This window comes from Arvicola amphibius, chromosome 12 (assembly GCF_903992535.2).
Source record: "Arvicola amphibius chromosome 12, mArvAmp1.2, whole genome shotgun sequence".
NCBI lineage: Eukaryota > Metazoa > Chordata > Mammalia > Rodentia > Cricetidae > Arvicola > Arvicola amphibius.
This window is the reverse complement of record NC_052058.2, coordinates 132,931,904-132,953,603: the sequence shown is the minus strand read 5'-3', so window position 1 is coordinate 132,953,603 and position 21,700 is coordinate 132,931,904.

The following is a 21,700-nucleotide window of genomic DNA, read 5'->3' as shown; positions in this document are numbered from 1 at the left end:
CCTGAGATATTCTTGGTAATTCCCTGCAGGCTTTTGTCTGGTGAGCTGTCATGTCTCCTCATCAAAAAAAAGGGGGGGGGGAGGGAAATGATTAAAACTCTTAATGGCAAGCTCTTCGGTTTCAACTCCTCTTCTATGTAGTGGCCACCTTGTCTCACACTTGGCTTTGGAGTAAGTGCGGTGTGTCTCGGCCTCCTCCAGTGGGTATCTGTCACATCCCACTGCAATGCAGAGGAGCACAGGATAAAGATTTGGGGGAGAACTGGCCATGGAATACAGTTCCTGTGAAGTATCGGAATGTATCTCATTCCTCGGCATAGAAGCGGAGGTTAGTCATTAACTTGAGCGACGATCCATGCTGCCCCTTAGGTGAGACTCACAGACCTTGGCTGTGAAACATAACCTTGTATTTACTTTTATTCATCAAAACTCTGTAGAAGCTGTCATTATTATTACCAAGTTAGCCAGTACAGCTTAGGGAGGGGTCAGCATCTTGAGAATCCACAGGTAAAAACGCCCAGTAGAATGGGATGTTTCCAAGAGAGTAACACACTATATTACAGGCAGTGGAGTTCTTCCCACATGGACCCATGCCATGCTAGATACCAGAGGAAGAGAGCTGCAGCAAACATGTAAAGGCAAAGCAGAAGCAAAAGACATTCCGGAGTCTGCAATCCCAGCCTTGCCTAAAGAGATTGCCCGTTAGAGGATTTCCTTCTGCTGGGCTGACACTCGGAACTTCAACCGCAACTCACTGCTCCTCTGGAATGGCCCACAGAAGCGGGTGCTTTGGTGGGATATGTTCAGGGTACAAGGACTCTAGCTTGGATGAGTTAACACTGTAATCCAAAGGGGCTGTCAAGACCACATTGTTTTCTTGCCCTGTAAGCAGCCCCCATTGTGATGATGTATCAAGAGGGCTCTTGCCAGACACAGAACCCTTAACACCGGACTTCAGCACCCAAAACTGCAAAGGACACAGTTCTGTTCTTTATAGACGAGCCAGACTCAGGCATTCAGTTCTTGAAATGTAAAACAAACCAAGGGATAGTGTTTGTCCCCTTCTGTCTTCCCTTAGTTTGGGATTCAGTCTCGTAAGGCTACCTTCCGTCAGCTAAGACTAAAGTCACGCATCCAAAGGAGAGACTCCCATTCACATTCTAAGCAGTTCTAGTATCAATAACCTCCCATATAAAAGGTTGCTCAGCAGTTCCTAAACCAGTTCCCTATAAACTGTGTGAGCAATATCCTTTCTACAGTGCTGTGACCCTAGACACTGCTGGACTTGCCCTGATTTCGGGATGGTGAGAGGATGAAGAAGTTACACGCATATGCACACACACACACACGCGCGCGCGTGCACACACACACACACACACACACACACAGACAGAGAGAGACGCTGGGCCAAGTGGGCTAGGCTTTCTAGTAGAGAAGTATCACCACTCGGAAGTGCAGTATGTTCCTTATATAGAGCTGAACAGAGAGGCAGTATCACTACATACAGAGAAACAAGGAGACAGGGTGCAGGGTGTACAGCCAGATGAAGGAGCCGGGTTTAGGTAATCTTAGTAGGGAGCGGTTAGCATGCCGTAAACATCCAGGGAGCGGGAAGCTACAGTGGACATTTTTGTCATACACTATCAATATGCAAAACGGCAGGGGCTTGACATTTCTGTATTCATGTCCACAATGCACATTTACTCGGGACTTTGTTCACTCTGGGCTTCCCTTGTCCCCCACACTAGGGCTCCCTGATGGAGCTGGGAAGGATTGCTGGGTGTTGTGAGATTTGGGGGGCGGGGGGCTGAAGTGAGTGGGAGATAGCTTTAACACTGGCAATGCAGGATCAAAGGCAACAACTGTCCTGTGTTCCTGTCGTATCTGCCCCCCATACCTGGTGCCACTTTCTTTTCTGCTCTTGGCGAGCCACACATCTGAAGAGCATTAAGTTGGTAAGGTGTGTTGCTGGAAAAAGACCACAAGAACATATGCATATATATCTGAGTATCTGCGACTTCAAATTGACCCAGGGTCCAGACACTCTGCACTCACGGCCTTGCTTCTTTCCAGGGAAAATCTTCCTCTGAAGATAGGGTTTCCTGGCAAGTAGAAGGATCTGGCAATACGCTTCAGAGACTTGCCTAGCAAAGCCATGTTAGGGAAATACTGCAAAGGGTGTGCCAGTTGCCTGCTTATGGGATGAAGATGACCCATGGCATTTACCTGCAGTCTATTCTAGCCAACTGCCTTTATCTCAAAGCACCACAGCATGGGGTAAATAAAGGTCATGATCTTTTCCAAAAGGTGGCACTTGACAGACATTGCCAAATCCTGATAAAACGTCAAAGTTTTCAGTATTTGAAAACAGTGACTAGCTGAAGGCGAGATACTAAAATTACCATTATTCATACCTGACTGGGTGAGATTGTTGGAAATTCAAGTGAGCCAATGAGAGGCTTTCAGTAATTTAAGGGGGAAGTATATCAGCTCACTACAGGAGCATGCCTGTTCTTGAGGACTTGCCTTGCTTTGGATATCAGAGTAACTGAACAAGCTAATGACCGCTGCACAGTATGGCAAATTGAAAGCAATGAATTCGAACTCTCAGAAAGCAGGTACTAAGTCATGTTCCCTCTTATGCCTGGCACTGCACAGAATCTAACATCTTGAAGGCATTCAGCAAATACTGGGTGAGTAGGAGAATCAGCTTATTAATAAAAATTAAAGATATTCTAATTAAAATTGTAGTCAAGAACAATTACTTGTGATAACTCATTGCTTGGTTTAATAGTGTCCAGATTTTCTGGCTGATGCAATGTATGAATTTCTAAATGAAGGATTACTGGACTGACATAAACTTGATAAACATTGCCCATATATGATATGATTGTATACCCGGGAAATCCCACAAGAACTCTCACAATTAAAATGCTCTCGGATTAATGAGAGGAAGAAGCGTGAGGTCTCACTGGAAAGCAAACAAATCAGTCTCATCAGGAAGATGTATCCAGTGAAGGATAGAAAGGTCTCACTTGCCATCACACTGAGACTAAGAAAAACTAAGATACTGAAGATAGAACAGTCTCTGTGAACATAGACGGTTTTCAATTTCTTTATTTGGGAGGTTCTGAAATGAGCAACGTGGTTCAAGAATGAACGAAAACACTAAAGAAATTCTGTCAAAGAAGTCATGGACTTCTTTCTATCTAATGTATACAATGAAGTGTTAGCCAGTCCTAGAATTAAACACAAACCCAGCTAAGATCAGTAAGGGATAGTGGACAGCTAGATGGGAAGATGCTTTATGGCATTCTGATACTTCAAATAATGTACAACTGTTCAAGAAAGAGACATGAACAGAAGAAACACGAAATGCCACTTTACAATCAGAATTTAACTTACGCTTAAAGGTTGAAGATTAGAGAGTGTTTATAAAATCTCATATATAACACATAGTCATATGTTTATCACTTGTAATCACATGTGATGTAGAAAATCACATATGTTCATATGTGATATAGAAATAAATTACGCATGTCTTCATATACAGTTCCAATAAGGTATACTTGATTTTTTTTAATTTAAAGCTACAGTATAGGTAGAGGAACTTGAAATTAAATATTATCAAATATCTTGTTGGTTTTTTTTTTTTTTTTTTTTTTTTTGTTTTTCGAGACAGGGTTTCTCTGTGGCTTTGGAGCCTGTCCTGGAACTAGCTCTTGTAGACCAGGCTGGTCTCTAACTCACAGAGATCCGCCTGCCTCTGCCTCCCGAGTGCTGGGATTAAAGGCGTGCGCCACCACCGCCCGGCTATTATCAAATATCTTAAGGGGATCCCTTAGCGCTTGGATAAATTCCTGGGTCTTGCCTGTGTTGTGGCTCTTAGCCCCGCCTTCTTTCCCTCGGCCCTGTGGACTGGACCTTTCATTGCTTCTAACTCAACACCTCTGTCTCACCTGCTCGTGGTGGATCTGTCAGTCCTGTTTAGTATCACCATGTAGGCTATTTGAAGCCTCTAGCATTCCTTTCCTGCAGACCCTCTGTCTCTCCACTGTCAGGAAGCAGGAGAAACTAGGATGAGGACACGGCCCTGCCCTGGTCCTGGAATACTGTCACCAATCAATCCAGGGGCAGCTTATTTGCTGATGAAATCTAACAAGGATGGCTATGAACTGAAAATGGCAGTAAAACTTCCAAAGGCAAAAGCTAATTGCCTAAAAATATTTCAGTATTAGTGTATTAAGTGAGAATTAAAACTGGAAGGCCTAACCTATTGGAGAAAAATATATACTGTGCAAATGACCACTATGAAGAACAACTATCAAGTCAGCATTTGCCAAAAGACTGGATGGATTGAATGTTCATAGCCTAGTAAGAGAGAACACCCTATCTGGGAAGGAGCTTGAACCCACCCCTTCTCTTTGGCCCAATAAATCCACTTTGTGGAACTAATTTTTTTACATATATACATATGTGTATAAAGTGCATATGTGTGTGTGCATGTTCACACATGAATAATTTGTATACGCAGTTGCACAGACAGTTGTGAAAGTATGTATTAGCATCAAGGTTGACATGGTATGTTGCTATTATTTTCCACTGTATAGATTGAGGCAGAATCTCTTGCTGAACCTTGAACTTGAATTTGGGATTGTCTAGCTATCCAGCTTATTTTGGGGATCCCGCATCTCCACCTGCTGCGTGGACAGCCGGAGCCTACACTCCTGCATGGCTTAGAAGTGAGCTCTGAGGATCTGAACTCTAATCCTTGTGCTGGCACCATGAGTGCTTTACAGGATGAGCCATCTTCCCACCCAGCTTTGGGACTGCAACCTGAAGAAAATATCCAGTTATGTTCATTTAAGATATCCCTGATAATTAGGGGGACAAACTTGGAAACCTTTGGATGGCCAGTGAAATTATTTCAGGAACTATCAGTGATACCATAGATCCAAACATGGAGTCTGATGTAGGTGAATCTTCTATCTATCTGTTGCTTTCATTGGTTAATTAATAAAGAAAACTGCTTGGCCTGATAGGTCAGAACATAGGTAGGTGGGGAAGACAGAACATAATGCTGAGAGGAAGAAGGCAGTGAGACAGTCGCCATGAAGCCAGCCACCAGGTCAGACATGCTGAATCTTTTCCAGTAAGCCACCACCTTGTGGTTGCTACACTGATTATTAGAAATGGGTTAAGCAAGATTTGAGAGTTAGACAGTAAGAGGCTAGAGCTAATGGGCCAGGCAGTGTTTAAATGAATATAATTTGTGTGTTGATTTCAGGGTATACGCTAGTCAGGCGACCAGGAGCCGGGCAACAAGAAAAGGCCCACAGCTCCTTCTACAGGAGTCTGCTGAGAGGGTGCCGTGAAAGGTCAGCTGCCGTGAAAGGTCAGCTGCCGGCCGTGGAGACCTAATGCTGCATGACTAATGCCCGGGACAAAGCTGCCACTGGCTCCCCATGACTTAGTTTATAAATCAAGAAGCAGATGACTGTACATTGGAGTCATGCTGCAGTGGGTGTATGACCCTTAAAACCTCGGTGTGAGGCTGTGTGGCATATGGCCCTTAGAATCCAAGAACGAGACCGTTAGAGCTGGTGGGGTGGGTAACAATTCAATCCTGGGTGTACGTGTGTATGTATGTATGGTTTTACAAACGCAGGCTCACACAGAGCCATCTAGTAAAATTCAATGGGAGAGAAAACAACAACAAAATGAAACAAAAACCATGAATGTGGAAGAGAAGGGATGGGGGCAGACTAAAAGAGCATGGGATTGCAGTAATCAGAATATACTTGATACATGGATATTGTCAGAGAATAAATTCAATACATTTAATTTTTAAAAATCTGGGTATGGTGTTGCATGTGTATGATCCCAGCTATTCAAGACACTGAAGCGGGAGAATTTTAAGTTGAGGCCAACCTGAGCTACATAGAAACACCCCATCTTTGAAAAAAAGAGGGGAATAAGAGAAAAATACGTTGAGACTACTCAAGAATGAATACTCTTTATTTGACATGTCATGGAATATAGTAGGTTTCCATCTCCAAAGCATAGAGTTGTATAGCCTCATCATTGGAAACAGCACAGTGTTCCCACAAAATAGATATGAGTGCCACAAAGTGGATCTATGTTCACTTCAGGATCCAAAATGGTAATTCAAAACTGTCAACTCTTCTTGTGAACCCCCTTTCCATTTGAAAACTCAGTCCAAGTCAACAATGTAAAATGTCACCTTATTTCATTATTCTAGCACAGAACTTCCTAGATGGAAAAACAAAGAACAGTGAAAAGATGAGGGTCTGGGTGTAAAGGATACGACAGGAGAGGGTTTGCCTTGGATTCATGATACCCTGGATTCCAGCCCAACACCACACATCTTAATAAAAGTTGAGCTTCCATTATAGATCATGTGCCAAGCAGACCCAGCCCTTGCTGCTCAGGTTGATCTCCCAACACACTTCACACCCCATTGGGAATCTACCTAGGCATACCAAGGCCTTGCTCTCTTCCTCCGTTCTGAACAGCACAGAAATCCTGGTAGGAAAGACTGAGCTTTTTGTCATGGCGTGATCATGTTTCTCCACCCAATCTTGCTTCTTTCCCATGCGCTCTCCGGTTGTTCCAAGGGTATTCCAGTAAATGTACTACACCTGAACCTGTCTCCATCAACGTCCTGAGGTTCTTTCCTAACCCAATGCTGAATCAAGAAATCGTTTCTCAGGGGGAAAAAAAGGCAAGGTATGGCTCCTTATTGTTAAGTATCACTACACACATATAAGAATAGTTCTATGAAATATAGTTAAGCCTGTGTAATGATTGACATTTGTATTCTTGGTACTCAGCAGACTGAGGCAGGAGAATCCCAACCTTAAGTCTAGATCAATGGTTCTCAACCTTCCAAATGATGCAACTCTTTATATAGTTTCTCAGGTTATGGTGATCCCCTGTCATAAAATTACTTTCATTGCTACTTCATAATTGTCATTTTGCTACTGTTATGAATCATAATATAAATAAATACCCATGTTTTCTGATTGTCGGTGAGACGGTCGTTCAACACAAAGGGGTTGTGACATGACCCATCGGTTGAGAACCATTGGTCTAGATGCAATTAAAGCAATACACATGCTTGAAACTGTGATATGAACCTTATTGTGCGGCTGGAGAGATTTTTTCAGCGGCTAAGAGCACTGTCTGCTCTTGCAGAGTACCTGGGCTTAATTTCCAGCTCCACATGTCAGCGCAGCTCACAACTCTCTGTAATTCCATAGCCAGGGGATCTGGGGCTCTCTTCTGATCTTCATGGGCACCAGACATGCACATAGTTCATGTACATATGCGGAGGCAAAACATTCCTATCATAAAATATGTAAAGTAAAATAAAGTCTGATTGTGCCACATCTGTTCATCCTATTTGAGATCTCTCAGGATGATTTTGTGTTGAAACGGGTTCCCAATATTCTGAATATATTCAGTAAAAAGCAAACCAACCTTCTTTTCATGGTTTTTGAAAGCAGACAGCACTTGAGTGATGAGTCCCCTGTTGTCAAAGGCTGCAGCACTCTATCATCACAGATCACACCTGCCTGAGACCCTAAGCCTCCAAATTGTCTCAGCTCCATGCTCTGACCTGCCTCTGCTCAGGGTGCTCTCTATCCCTCATGCCCAGCACTGCAGTCTGATTTTCATGCTGAGCTGTGTCCTTTCCTTCCTTGTACTGGACCGTTCTTGTCAACCTCCCCAGGCTATTAGCTCTTCTTAGAATAGAGCTTGAATTCTTCAGAGTAGAGTAATTCCCCATGACATGTGTTTAATAATGGTCTAGGGATCATTGCTAATTCAAGTGAGCTGGGCTGTCCACACCAATGCCTTTCTCCTCCTGCCTTAGGTGTGTTCCATTTCCTAGCATGCAGTCTTGTCGTCCCTGTGTTGGAGGTGAAGGCAAGCGATGGTTTAAATTCTGACTGCCTCCAAAAAGCAGCTCCAAAGGTGGGGCTCCTTTGAGGGAAGGGGGCCTAGTGGGAGGATCTTAGATCATTGGGACATTCCCCAGAAGGAGAGTGTAGGAATACAGGCTCTACTGTCTTTTGCTTCCTGTTTCATGAAGGGAGTTCCACCATGTGCTCTGCAGGATGGCATTCCAGCACCCCCACCAGGGACTCAAGCAATGGGTTCTCCAATCTAAGCTCTCACTTGCACTTTCCCAAGCAGGTTCAGCTTTCTGTCATTACCTCTGTAGACATCAGGTTCCAGGCTTGCCAGCAGATCTTTAAGAGGTTTCCAGGCTTCTGTTTTAGACTTGGATCACCTCACTGGTCCCTTCATGCCAAGGTTTCTAATGTTTTAGACTGAACCACAGATAGTCTTAGTAAGTTTTTATCCCTGTGACTGTCAACCAGGCTAATAAACCCCCCTGCTATAAATATATGTATTCTACATAGTCTGGTTTCATATTGAAACATCCTTAGCACCATGATTACATTTTCCTAAGTAAAAATCAGGCTTTAGCAGTCACCTAATAATGATAGAATATTTGGAATGGGACTTAAAGACAAAATTGTGGATGTAGAGTCAACTGAAAATTAAAATTAATTATTGTGCAAAGGGGTATAGCTTTAAAAAGTAAACTAAAATCTAAAAATCATTTGACTTAGATAATTTTGCTTATAACGAATGACTGACTGGAAAGGAAGAAGTCAAGGACAGGTGGACAGAAAAGAAATAACAGGCGTGGGGGGCTTGCCTGTAATATCAGATCTCAGGAAACTGAGACAGGACCATAATTTTGAGGACATCCTGGGATACATGGTGAGACTCTATCTTGAAAAGAAAACAAAATGAGAGGAGGGGAAGGGAAAGAATAGAAAGTTTTTTAAACCGATTAAGTCAACAATTACATTGAAATTAAGTGGATGAGAAGTTTTAATAGAAATAATTTCCAAATGAATTTTTAAAAGACAAATGTATACACCCAAGAATGTAGGCATAAGTTTCTGTCCCATCCAGTCCTACAAGCCATTCAGTCCCAAAGAAACACCTGGAGGCTTATATCAATTATAAACTCAAATGTAGCATGACTAATAAAAACTCAGAGACAGATATTGGGGTTCAACCTGAAGATCAGAAAAACAAGACAACCAGCCACTGGCTCTTACCAGTCTGAAACTCCGATCCTGCCTTAAGATGTGACCATGCTGAGAGCTGTCTCCTCCTGTCTTATATTCCTCTCTAGTGCTTGGATTAAAGGCATGCACCACTATGCCCGGCTTCTATGGCGAACTAGTGTGGCTACTGGAATTAAGGTGTGTGCCACCACTGACTGGACTGTATGTCTGACCAGTGTATTTGTTTTACTCTCTGATCTTCAGGCAAGCTTTATTAAAATACAAATGAAATATCACTACATTTTTCTTTTTTTAATGACAATGAGACATGTCTGCACCTGGCAGAACAAATCTACTTGAGAGAAGATAATGGGCATCAAAGAAACTCTACACAGAGTTTGCTTTCTTTGTGGCAAAAGTAAGTCACTGGGGGAAAAAAAGTGCCCTTTCCTCAAATGCAGACAGTATGCTGTCGTAACATGATAGGCAGGACACAAAAGAGAGTGACTGCCAAACCTTGCCCAGACAAGGCCAGGCAGCCTTTCAAATAACCCTGATTCATAGAAAAGTCTGGCACATATTTGAGGCCTATAGGCTGAAGATGGGCACCACAACATTGCAGAGGAACTTTGGATGATTATACAGGCAGTTTGATGTTTCTGTCATTTCTCATAATTTTTGGAAGTCGCTTGCTTTGCACTTCCTGTTTACTCAGTTAATATTATTTCTTTTCTGGGACTCTGAAGAAGTTGAAGACTAGACATTTATCATTTTCCTTGTTTACCAGACACAGAAAGCAAGTTATGATAGAAAGTAAATTAGGTATAAGACATTGGACTTACCAAGATAGGGTAGATATGGAATATTACATCTGAATTTATCAAATGCAAATGGACTAGACATTGCTAATGTATTTATTGCCAGTATATATTGTATATAGTCATTGTACTTATTGTATATAGTTTTTCTTATATTAGTCATAGCCTTCTTTTTTTACTTTAGACAAAAAAGGAGAAATGCAGTAACATTTCATTTGTATTTTAATAAAGCTTGCCTGATCATCAGAGAGTAAAACAGCTACACCGGTCAGCCTTACAGACCAGGCAGTGGTAACACACACCTTTTATCCCAGTAGCTGCACTAGTTGCCATAGAAATCGGGCAATGGTGCACGCCTTTAGTCCCAGCACTAGAGAGAAATATAAGACAGCTCTCAGACTGTCTCCTTCTGAGAATTTCTGAGGGCAGGATTGCCATTTTGGACTGAGATAGAGGTAAGGGCCAGTGGCTGGCTGTTTTGCTTTTCTGACCTTCAGGTTGGACCCCAATATCTCTCTCTGGGTTTTTATTAATTTTGCTACACATGAAGAATAAAGGTACAGGTAAGTAAAGCATTGGAAACTGATTTGAAAGCTGTGCTGTAGGAAAAATGACATTAGTGCTGGAGAAAGTAGACTTGACAACAGAAAGGTATCTTACATGGTAAAGGGGTCAGTCTCTCAGGGGTACGTAATAGTCCTGGATGGCACATCCCTGGTAGCAGAGCTTCCTTTATGAAGTACGTGAAACTAGAACATACAGACGAAAGAAACAGAATCACAAACAGAGGCAGATCCTATCTCAGCAATTCACAGACCAGGTAGAAAGTGAGGAGAGGAAACACAGGATTTGGAGGACAAACATCGGGCTTCTGCGCTCAACACTGGAAAATATAGACCCTACTTGAAGTGCTTGTGGCATAGCATGGGCATAGCTACAGCCAGAGAGTTGCTAGCCTTTGGGAGCAAGATCAGGTGGTCCAATCAGGCCAGGGGAGGTAGACTGGGTAGCGTGCAGAGAGAAGCAGGGAAAGAACCTCCAGAGAGGAGCCATCACAGAGATCTAGGGTCTCTGGTGCTCACTGGTTAGGAGGTGACCTGCTCTGCACTCATGACTACATGAAGGGATCTGTAGGCTCCCTGGGCTCAGAGTCTGAGCAGCCTGTCACACAGCATTCCTACCCCACCCAGTACTGTCTCACGGTTTCACCTTTGGCCTGCTTTTCTTATCTCTACTAAATAATGTCCTTAATGCATGCCCATTCCTTGACTGACAGGTATACTAACGCATGCCCATTCCCTGACAGGTATACACACGTCTTCAGCATGCACCCAGCATTGCAGCAAAGTACACCTGGAGGAGATATGTCACACCCAAGGGCCTGTGCATTTGTGAATCAGGACTTGGCACCACCAGCTTGGATTCCTTTTGACTGGGATGAATTGCTCGCCTGCAATGGAGTGAGTAGATTGTAAGGAAGACAGTCGCCCCTGCTAGCCTTCTGCCGGCCCACCATCTGGTCTTATTCAGAAGGGAGATCTCTGGGGAGGTCCCTCTGCTCTGCATGATGTGGAACTCTCTGGTGCACGGACATTACTTACACCTGTCTTAGACCACTGCAGAGACTCTGCCTGCCACCGTTCCTTTCCGTGTCAATGTAGCTAGGTCTAACATGTCAGCCTTCTGTTTTTCAGTAAATGAATCCCTTCTTGTGTTTGTACTTAAGGACATAAAAACTCTTGGGAACAATGTGAACTTGCTTTAGATCCGGTTCGGGGTCAGTGTTTGGGATAATGAAGTGGCAAGTGTTTGCAGCACCATAACACCGCTGTTGCTTTTTCTGGCCTCTGTCGGCAGAAGCATAGCTGCCTGTCCTCACTGGACATTTGGCGGGATGGCTCAGACACCAGATGGAATGGATAAAACCCTCCTCAACCAAACCCAGTCCCAACACTATACAGCATGCCTCCAGGGTTGCCAAAGAAACCAGTGAATTACCTGAGCTGTGTGCTCACGGCCACCTGCAGTGTATCCTGTGAGTGCAGTCACAGTTTCCATCCGAGGCAAATTTTAGACTCGTTTAGGTTTGCTTTGCAACGAGGATTCTCAGTTCCGTTCGTTTCCCGAATTGAAGTGCTTTCTGGCTCTCATCCTTTTTCACCCTTTGTGGTCCAGGTAGAGGAGAAGGGAGCGGCTCTGTTTAACAGCTACACTCTTAATGTCATCTTTTAACACGGCCATCTTCTCAAATACTGCAGGAATTAGTGCTTTGTTTTTTTTTATTTTTTGTTTTTCATTTTTTTTTTTTTTGACCACAGGAATTAACATTTCTAGGCTGACCACAGGAATTAACATTTCTAGGCTAATGGTTTGATTTAGAAGGAGCTATCTTTTAGTTTTACATACTTTATATTTCTGCTTTTCTACGCTAAAGGACGTAAAAATGATCAGGCAACATTCACTAGTCTGGCTTCTCTATACTATAGCTATACCCAGTAAACAGCCCTCAACTGCTCAGAGATCTGGGGAATATGGCATTTAAATGCTTAATTGTTCAAAAGAAACTTTTCATAACGAATAGAGACAGGTTGGCTCCTAGCAGCAATACTCTAATTCCTCCAAAGAAGAGAGAAGACAAATGGGCACAGAACAACGTCCATCTGCAATTCGCTTCAACTGCCAAACACTGACCACTGGGCCAAACTGCCTTTCAACTAAACTGAAGATCACCAGTCAGTGGAAAGAATTGCTCGAATCAACAACCTAGCTGCTCAGGTCCAGGTAGGCTTGTCTTCCTACAGATTTCTTAGCCCACAGGATCTTTTGGAGCCTGGCAGGCCCTATGCTAAACAGCCAAAGGCAAATATGACCCTCAGAAACCATGGAGGACCCTGAGGAGTAGCTCTTGGTGCCAACCAAGTAAGTTTTCTGTCATTTTTTAATCAATAACTCAAGTAAAATTTTATCATTTTCAAAGATCTCTGATGCAGTTTGACAGCTGAGAGGTTTTGTCAGTTTAAAAGGACAAGCTCACCAAACAAATTTCAGCAAATTACAAGTACAAGTTATTAAGATGTATACCTACAAGTTATAAAGGTGTGAGGACAAATACAAGTTATCAAATTTCTCCCTCATGCTGCCTTTCATAGTCTTAAAAATACTTTCATTATGCAAAAATATCTGTCACAATCATTCTAATATAAATATGATGCTGTCTGTGTTTCTATGTCTAATATAAATATGTCTGTGCTGTCCATAACTTATTTTTTCACAAACCCAAAGAATTCTTGTGAGTTCCAGGGAGCACATTGAAGGATCCACCTTAAACAGGTCAGATACACCCCTCTCAATTCCCTGGTCCTAAAAATTTTTTTTTTTGTTAACTTAACCTTGTCCTCTGTTCTGCCAATACTTTAAACAGGTGTAAGAGAGACCAGAAATCTCCATACCGCAAACACTGGACAGGAGCAAAGAGACCAGCTATGCCAGAATATGACCAGCACCCTGCCTTCTCAGGTTCCCTCCAACAAGATGATGCCCACAAATAAGCAGGAATCAGTCTTGGGAATCTGCTGCCCCAATTCCTTTAACCTGTTGTGCCTAACCTCTGCCTTTTTATTATTAAAAAAAAAAAAAGATGGGAATGTAATGGTCTTTCCTGTCCCTTTAAGAGAAAAGCCTCACCCACTCCCTCCTCCATCCACCACTGAGGCAGGCAGATCTTCCTGCCGGCAGCCAGAGTCCTTTTCCTTTTCTCTCTCAAAGAGACAGCTTCTGTCTCTCCCTTCTCCTCACTTCTCCCCCGTTTCTCTCTCTCTCTCTCTCTCTCTCTCTCTCTCTCTCTCTCTCTCTCTCTCTCTCTCTCTCTCTCTTCTTCTTCTTCTTCTTCTTCTTCTTCTTCTTCTTCTTCTTCTTCTTCTTCTTCTTCTTCTTCCTTCTCCCCTTCCCTTCCCTAACCCACTAAATAAATATCCAAATTCACTCTGCATGGCATGCCTATCTGTCTCAGACTCTCACCCACCAGGTGGCTTCCTGTCTTGGACCCAGTTGCCTTCATGGCCTGCTGTGGTCTCGGGACCCACTGCCTACTGCCTGCCGCCGCTCAGGGACCTACGGCATGGTCTCATGGCCCGCTGCCCACCGCCGCTACTCAAGGACCTGCAGTATTTTCACTTAAACCATTACAAGGGGACTTTGGATAAATTTTTAAAACTTCAAAAGTGACAGAGTATACACCATAAGAAACCTTCTTTTATAGAAATGGCTCTTAAAGGCACAATTTAGTAATGTGTGCTTAGAAAAGCCAGCACACAAGGAAGTTGGTAGAATTTATGTAGTTATTTATTGGTTTGTTTGTTTGTGTATGTATAAATAGATCACAAGAATATATCTGTTCAGGGCTGTGGGATGACATTGTTATTTAATGTCAAAGATGAAAATGAATTATGGCAATCATGAAAACCACCCTGAATTAACCATGAAGAATATGGTCCCCTCTGCGGGAAAAGGGGAGGGGTAAGAGGAAGACAGCCAACAAGTGAAAAATGAATGAACTGAGCCACGAGGAGGTAATGGTTAGAGAGGACATAAAGCCTGCACATGGGTCCAAGGTCTGGCCTGGGAATGTGTCTAGGGAGGCTAGTTAAACTGCTTGGGGGCAGCTCTCCCAGAGTCTGCAGGCTGGAAGAATGTCATTTTTTTTCTGAGAGAAAGCGGGGGCTAAAAATAGTGGGACATTTCTCTGTGAAGTTCAAGCCTGATGTGTTTCCCACTCCTGTGAGCCATAACGCGGGACAGAGATTTATGGCCACCTGGGTTCTAATGGGTTATTTTGAGCTTCCGAGGCAGGGCAGACACATTTGTTGCCGTGCTAATTTTATAGGGAAATAAATTCTCAGACCATCTGCCAGTGAAACGTGTTTTGCGTGAGTTTCACCATGAATGAGAAGGGGGAAGACCTGCAGGCTGGCTTCCCAGCACACACAGCTTTCGTACAGGCAGTGGGGTGCTCAGGGAGAGCCCAGCTCTGCCACACATTGTCACAGGACCTTCTCTGGGGAAAATTATAAACAAGACCAAGCTAGATAGGTCTTCCTGGGTATCTGCTGGTTCCAGATTCCTCTCTTGTGAAATGGCCAATGAGGTGCAGAATATGGCAGCCAGAAAGGCCAGAATCACCCACAGAAGTATCTTCATTGAACACACCACGCTCTCTCCATTTCTGAACAACACTGGCGTCCCCTCAGATCTCAGTTCACGCACAGGGGACTCAGCAGCTGGAGGATACCTACAGCCTTCTAAGTAGGGGTGAACGTTACTCCACAGTGAGTAGAGATGTGAGGCCCCAACTGTGTTCTGAAGGGCTTGCTCTGTCCTCTGGGACTAGAGCGAGCGAAGAGCTTGCATGACATGGCTGGCCATCTTCAGCAAAGATGCGGTAGTCAGAAATCTCACAAACAGTGAAACACTGAGATGTCTTTTCTTCGCCTTTGAAGAAGGGAGGTAGATGAAAATGTTTCTCTCTGGTGTGAGATACAGTTTCCACTGAAATTTTCAGCCCTTTTTCAGGAGCCTGGCTGGGATGCCTCTCAACTCCATGAGCTTTAGCAATCCGGAAGTTATCAACACTGGAAGGTCCTGAGGGAGACCGGCCTGACCATTATTGTTATCAAATTCCGCTTGATGATTTTGCAGGAAGAAGAGGTTGCCTATTTCCGGGACAACCATTCCCTTTAGGCTGAAGAGAAGAAGGTGATGATAAGATTGGTATCCATCTCCTGGCCTAAGGCACTGTCACAGCTGCTGACCTAGTGTACCTGGCCTTGAGGCATCTCCTACCGTGATATGCTAGGTGCCTTGGAGGGAAAGGAAGGCTTGCACTATGCTTCCTCTGGATTGCTGGATAATGGGTAAAACCTGTCTTGTGCCACAGGCCCAAATATTCTCCCTAACTTGGGGCCATCGTAGCCACTGTGACCACCTACACCTAAAAGACGGGAACCCTAGCTCTGTATTCCAGGCCTTAAGCTTGTGTTTACAAGTGAGGCCCAATAAAAGAAAGAACACAGATGATCTATATAGAGACCTCAGGTGTCTATGCTATGATAATAGCTGAGTCACGCAAGTCAGACAGCTGAGCTAAACAGCACACCCTCCATTATTATTCAGAATAATAATTATTCATAATGTCCCTGGTCTACTGTTTTTTATTAACATAATTTTTATTGATAGTTTTGAATTTCCTATCATGCACCCAATCCTGTTCCTTTCCTACTCTCTGAATACGCTGCTCAACTCTGTAGCATCCACCCACAAAAGAAAATTTAAAAATATTAATTCAAAACAAAACAAAACAAAAAACCCACTTTGCTCCTCCATTCTTCCCTTCTCCCCATTGCCTATTTGTCTTGGTGGCACTGGAAGCTGCAATGTGTCACACAGTGTACCCATCTGTCCATTTAGCCTTACTTACAAATGTTCTTTTACATGAGTTGTTGGCCTGGTTCACCGTCTCTGTCTTCTGGTATACCATCCATACTGAACCCCCACCAAAACTCCTCTCAGATATCCTGCTGTTGCCTGCAGTCATGGAGATCATGCAGCTATGGTTCTGAAGGACCAGTCCCACAAACTGCATAGCAGATTATAGATGGGGTAGACGTTGGGGTTGGCCAGTTTAAAGCCCTGAAGGAGGCTCTGGGAGGTAGTTGATTTGGTCATGCTTAGTTGCTGGGACAGCCCCGCCCCAGGTAAGGGATGAATCCAGCTCGTTATACACCCATGCCATCCATGGTTCTATGGTGAAGGCAAAGAGGGGCTCACTCCTAGATGCCTTTTCATTTCATTATATCAGCCACACAACAGGGCTGACACTTCCGGGCTCAGGCAGAAATGCCTAACAGCCCCAGGGACTCTTAAAGGAAACCCCACCCCACCCCATGACCCACGTGCAGCATGGTTTCATCATCTATGTATGACGCAGCTGTATGAGCCCTTGCACGCATGCCTGAGCTCTATCATCTGCATATTACGTAACCATGCCATCTCCCTGTGCATATGTGTTAGGCAGCCCTTAAAAGCTGGAGGCACTATCTTCAATTCTCTCTCTCTCTCTCTCTCTCTCTCTCTCTCTCTCTCTCTCCCTCCCTCCCTCCCTCCCCACACTGATCTTCACCGGGCCTGTACACGCCCCCCTCTAATAAACTCCTAAGCAGGTTTGTTGCTTGTTCTGTGTTTCCTTCTCACTTGCACCAGGTAATTTGACCCCTTGTTTTTTTTTTTTTGTTGTTGCTGTTTTTTGTTTTGTTTTTGCTGAGGTTGACACACATTGCTTTGTTGTTTATACGGAAATCGAATATTACAAGGTAACATTCCTCTGAGTGAACAAAGGGACTGGAGTTTTGACTACACCTAGAAATACAGCTGCCTAGCTATCCCAGCAGTATCTGTGCTCTCAAGCGCTGTCTGCTGGGGGACCTGTATTCACAAAGCAGAATGTCTTGGGGCCTCTGGGGAAGACTCCCCGTCCCCAAAACCTTCCTCTGATAAATGTTCCCAAGGGATGTCTTATGATTCTCACAAGCACATTGCAGACTTTGTGGACAGGCGATCTAGTTAAGAGAGCACCCAAACATTTGGCGTTGTCTGGTGCACAGATTAAAATAAGGCAAAGAATCTGGGCTGCTTTGATTTCTTCATTGCTGTGCTCAGAGCCCCTGGAACACCATTCTCGACACTGGATGAAAAATCGTGCCTCTGCCCGCCATGAAGTGTGAGGCTCTGAGCTATTTTTGGCTTGGTTTTCTCAGAGGGCTGGCCACGTGGGGCTGCTGTCGGCAGCTTCCCTGCTGGTATGTGCTGAGCCCCTCCTCCCTCCTCCATTACTTCCCTCCTAGCTTCCCTACCTGTGTTCTGGCTAAGAAACCAACAGAGTAGAAGATCCCAGCCTCAGGAACCAGAGAGCTCTCCTTAAATAAGGATACCATTTCTGAGATAATGTCCACACGTTTTCTTGAATATACCTTCAAAGTACAAATCCAACATTCATTTCAATTGCCATTTAAAAAAGTCCGTATACTCTCAGCTCACTGATCAGAGCAGAGCAGAGCAGAGCAGAGCAGAGCAGAGCAGAGCAAACCCAGGCTGTGCATGGAGGGCCCCAGGGATGAGGAGCATGCAGACCTCTAGTCTGTTTTTCCCAACTGCCCCCAGCTATAGTTTGAATTGGAAATGTCCCCAAAAGGCTCGTGGGTTTGAACACTTGGGCTGCTAATGGTGGTGCTGTTTGGGGAGGTTGTGGAGCCTTTAGGAGGTGGAGTCAAGGTGGAAAACGTGGATGGTGAGTACTGGTTGCATCCCTGCTGATTCTGGTCCAAACTCTAGTTCCTAATCTGCTGAAGGAGTCCCAGCAACACTCTCCTGCCACTTTGAACTCTACCGTGTCGTCCCTGACACAGGATGGATGCTGCTACCTCGAAAACCATGTCTTTCTTCTTGTCGGGCACTGTTGGCCATAGAAACAAGAAAAAACATAGTATATCACCCCAGCACACAAACACACACACACACACACTCACACACACACACACACACACACACACACACACACACACACACACACAAACACACACACACACACACACACACACACACACACACACACACCACTGGCATGGGGAGCTTAACTTATGCCTTTAACTAAATGATATAAAATGGAGAAGAGAGTGATGTGGTCCTCTTGAGTCGCAGGCACAAGCTTTGTGTGTGAGGCGGTGTGGTTATTCCCTTAGGTGAGAATGTGGTATTGTCGTGCTAACTGCACGGCTCGGTATGACGAACTTATGTCTGTCTGCGTCTCAGCCGCGCTTCCTCCGCGGTCTAATTACTGCCCACTGGAAGCACTCACCTCTCTTCCTGGTTGCCCGGATGGACTGCCCTTGTCCCTCACAGTAGCTGGCAGAGAATGGGCAAACTTCACCCATTTTTGTAAACGGGTCGCGCTCACGGCTGTTGAGTCTTAAGGATGTGCTCGGCTCACTCGGTCAGTCTGTAATTTGAACCTAAGCAGGCTGGGCTCTGAGTCTTCACCACCATACAGTGCTGGAGATCCTCATGCGTTTCCGTCCGCCAGTTGCAAGTATTAATTTTATTTGAACGTAGACATATGAAGTATATGTGAAAAAGAAATTTAGAATAAATACACTATTTCTCATGGGACTCACATAACTTCTTTTCAATTCTTCTTACTTTTTTTTGAGATTATGATATAATTCCATCATTTCTCTGTTTAAATCATTTCATTTCCTCCCTCCAGGCAAGGTGCTTGATCAACTCCTGGCTGTTTTGGCCAAGCTTACTATGGTACTGACACACAGGACATGTCCCAAGCTTAGTGTTTCATCTATGTTATGCAGATTTGGGTGGGGGTCACACTAGAAATGAGCTGGAAGGACCTGGAATGGGCAGAGGAAGTAAGGTGAGCTGATCCGAATAGGCGCACCTATGGCATTGGGAGAAGGTTTCTAGCTTGAGCTAAACAAAGATACAGTAAAGGGTGTGGAGGGGCAGCAGGGGAGAGAGATTTTCTTGCAGGTCTCCAGAAACTACACACAGAGATCTCTCCAGAGCTGTAGACCTCTCTATGGCGTAGGCACAGTGCAGGTGGCAGAGTTTTTATGGAATAATTTCTTGAAATTTTTCTAGAATAATTGTCCTATGCCGCTGCGTGTATTCTATCAGCTGAGAAGCAGGACAGAGTTGACTTTTTTCCTTTCTCCAAATGTCCTGTCTAAATATCCCTCAGTCGGCTTAGTCTCCAGCCTTCCTCTCATTTTCATACAGCTTTGCCTGGCGCTCGCCACAGCTACTAAGACAGCTCCTGGCTCTAGATAGGGAGGCCTGTGGGACCTCAGGAAAGCAAACACCTTCAGAAATTCCCAGAGGTCTTGTAAGATTGCACGTCCTCGATTGATAAGGCTCCAGGGCCTTCTGCCTCGCTGTTCAAGTCAGGCCTGTGAAACTTGGGGCTCTGGTTCTCTGGGATAGAGCAGGGCCCTACAGCCTCTGGCTGAATCCAAGGGACATGCCAGAACCAATGTCAGGGTCACTTGAGGGAAGCGGCCAGGCCCGTGCCTCCAGGGGGGATGCACGGCTGGAGTTTATCCTGCGATGCTCATTCCGTCCCAGACTCCCTCTGTTCTTAAAGTTGTAATTATCTTTATCCTCATCATCAGTTGCCGTGTTTGGATGTGTCGGGAGTGAAGCATGCATGTCCCTGCATGCACGTGGAGGTCAAAGGACGACGGTGGAGTCTGTTCCTATCTCCAACCTTGACAGGGGTTCTGGGGATTGAACTCGGGTCCCCAGACTTGCACAGTTTGGGATTTTACTCACTGGCTTCTCTCGCTGTTCCTCAGATTCATGTTTCTAAGTGCGTGAAATAAAATACATCACACGACACTGGAAAGCAATAATGTTGTGACAGTAAAATTGTTTCTTAAAGACAAATAAAATTGCCACGCGGCAGTAAATGTGCCCCACTAAAAAGCTAAATAATATAGCTCCTGGTTGATTAACTGTTACAATTTTGTACACATAATATTTCACGATAATTACAACAACTATAATATGATCGGCCATGACTGACTGCCCGTGGGGGTCCCAGACAAAGTGTCCGATGACCAGTCACATTTAAATTTCAAAGGGACCATGAATAATTTTGGTGTTAGTTAATCTCAAATATTATGGGACATGCTTAGAGCAAAGCGCTACTCATTTTTATGAAATTCAGATGTAAGCAGGCATGCTCTGAATCCATCAGTATTGTTAATATCCCAGTAGCTTAATATCCACTTCTATAATGAAGGAAAACTAAATATTCGTTAGAGATTAGTGAGGGGTGACGTATTTACCCAAGTTGATGAACACTTCTTCCCCATGCTGGTCAGAAAATGTGTAGATGAAGGTTCTGAGCTCACGGGGCACTTATCTTTTCTTCTTCTTTTTTAGGTGTAGAAGACATTTCATGGGCTTAAAACCCTATTTACCTACTAGGTATGCCTCAGGTGGGTCTTGTTAGTATTCTAGGCTGCTGAGATCCACTGGATCCCTGACCAAGGTGATCAGCCCAATCTTCTCATCCTAGCTGGAAGTCGCAGAAAGAATCCTTCCCTGTCATCTCGGTCTGTCTCATTTGTGTCACCAAACACACTCGATAAAGCTGAGACTCTTCCTGCCAGGTTGTAAGCCCCATGAAGATGGGGATCAGGCCATCCTGTTCACTATTGTATGACGGCTAACATCTTCTGTGCAGGAATGTTTGCTAACTGGTGAAGGGGCACATAAGGCAACAAAAATCACACTCCACGTTTATTCCTGGCTGTGACTGTGCACCTCATTTTGTGGGTAAACCTGCCCAGAGAAATCAAACAGAACGTTTGCAAATCATGGTGAGAAATTAATTTTATGAATTGGAAACTTCAGAGCCATGGCAAGCTTCTTGGGAAGGACAGATGTGTTCTTAGTGTTAATTCTAGAAGGAATATTTTGGGCATTTTAGTAGAGCAAGTGGGAACAAGGAATATAGCACGATGACTCTTAAGTCTCGCTGCCTGTTAAAATCTGTCTCAAGCTCCTTTCCATGTGCAAAAAAAAAATGTCTTACAGATTTATTTTCTCGTGGATCTTCTTAAAAATCCTATTAAAATCGAAAGAATTTCCCACAGTGCTTCATGTAACATCCTCCCTTCATCTGGAAGACAAGAAGTC